Source organism: Aplysia californica, unplaced genomic scaffold, assembly GCF_000002075.1.
Source record: "Aplysia californica isolate F4 #8 unplaced genomic scaffold, AplCal3.0 scaffold00112, whole genome shotgun sequence".
Classification (NCBI taxonomy): domain Eukaryota; kingdom Metazoa; phylum Mollusca; class Gastropoda; order Aplysiida; family Aplysiidae; genus Aplysia; species Aplysia californica.
Window position 1 is genome coordinate 912492 of NW_004797382.1, and position 2323 is coordinate 914814.

Genomic DNA, 2323 nt, shown 5'->3' on the forward strand with positions numbered 1-2323 from the left:
CTTTTCATTCTTTTTTATTTATATTTTGTTATTCTATGGGTTTTTCTGTAACCCCCACCTTTTTTTTCTCCCATTCCCATTCCTGATTGCTGTGCCTCTGTCTCCCCTCTCTCTTCTCTGTCTCCCCCTCCTCCCGCTCCCCCCTTTTTTTTCTTTCTCTAACATGCTCACACGGATACATTCAAACACAACTATACCCAGTCAATCACATACTCATCACACTCTTTTTTGAAGGCTGAGGCACAGGTCTGATCAAGGCCTATACAGTTTTCTGTTTGGAGCTGAAAGCTCAGGCAATAGCACGTGAGGAGAATACCGGTGGGATGACTCGATTTCTCTGATGTCGTGTTGAACCGACCATCTTTCTTTGAGAGAAAAAATGTTGAGGTTTTTGATAAACAAAGGCACAAACTTCCTTTTAAATATTATAATAGGAAAATCAATCTGCTATGGGGTCGGGAAAAAATGCCAATTGTCTATTTTTATTGTAGTCTATGTTGGTGCTGTGATGCTGTGAACATTGATTGAAGTACCAAAATGTTCTTTTTATAACATGACCTACTTTTCAAACTACTTAATATTAATCAAAATTACTTATATGAAAAGTAAAGCGTTAAGGCTTAAAAGACTAGAGATCTTTTAACGCAGTAAAAAAAAAAAAAAGGTAGATATCTTTCTTTCGATTGCTCATTGCTAGTGTACGACATGACTGCAATTCAACTGTGACACCCACGGTGACCCCTGCTATTTCGCGCAAGATGAAGCATTTCAAAGTGGGATTTTAAAATTAAAATGTTTTTTATTTTATTTTATTTTTTTTGGGGGGGGGGGGGGGGGGGGGGGGTTGGCATAAAAGTACATCTGTGGCCCTCTGTTCACAAGCAGAGACCTGTTTGAAAGTAAATGATGAACAAACACCGCACAGCAGATGTTGCTTATTTAGGAGGTACCTGTATAAACGTCATCTGTGAATGTAAACACTCTGCTGAAGGACAGGACATTCACAGTTCAGGACAGTGTTCGCAAGTGAGATTTGTATTTATTTAGGAAAAATAGACGCTTAGGATATTAAGAAGGTCACATTCTTACTGATAACGTTCATAACAATAACAGTAACAGGCATGTAGTGAATTTGAAACGTTTCAGTAACAGTACAGTACATGTAACTACGAAACGTCTTCCAATTTCGTTTTTCTGCATAGGCAGTCGATCCAGCCACGAGTGTTGTCTCTAGATCTATTGACTATTTAACGAACGGTTAAGATTTAAAGATGTTTAGTGGTGGCACGATATAAATGGTGTGGTGGGGGAGTGGGTGGACTTCTTGCTGTTGTTGTCCTTTCTAACATAGAAATGATTGTGGAGGTTTGCGGGGTACTTGTATTATTATGATCCAGTTAGGAGAGAGAGAGAGAGAGAGTTTAGCATTAGTAAGGGATTACGGTGCTCGCAACTACATTAAGGTCATATGAGCCCCAAGTGGTGGATGTCAACAGAGAAGTCTAAACAGGGAATCAGACTTAGACTGCTCACCTCTCTAGCTTCAACAGCACAAGGTCTGCTTCGACTATCTATGCACCCTGGATATAGCAGGTCACAAGAGAGTGACAAACATACAAAAGAAGTAGAGGAGAGATGACGATAATAGATGTATAAGGATGAGGAAAGAAAAAGCAGCAGTTCCCCTGGTGTTGTTTCGGCACAAAATGAGCATGACATTGATAAATCAGAAATTTTACAATTCTACTCTGCATAAGAACATGTTATTATCCCCCCTTTTGGAATGGCATAAAGACAACTTCAGTCAGTAGCATTGCCCTGGGGGAGGGGGGGGGGAGGAGAGAGAGAGAGAGAGAGAGAGAGAGAGAGAGAGAGAGAGAGAGAGAGATGGCAAAGCTGCAAGCAATCACACTGTGTGTATATGTACAACGCCATGATAATCTACAATCTATCCATTTGACCACAGTTGAGAGTATTTGTCCAAGTAACTCAATACAATCAGAGCTAATCAAACGGTCAGTCTACGGACGATAATGAACAAATCTGACCTCTTCTGATTTCTTTATAAACAGCCCAAACCCAAGCAAAGCTGCATCCGGCTCATTGGGACCGCATCCATCCAGAGAGGCTAACTCTAACAACACTTATATGACAGAGACTGACCACGGATTCAGACACTTTGAAGACAAGACCTGCGTTTGTTGCTGAATTAACGTTGTTGCGATGGCTCTCAAATATCTCTGCCTAATTTTCTTCTTGTCCGTAGCTGAGGTAAGATTTAGATCATGTAGTGAATTTGAAGTGTTTAAACGCACACACACAC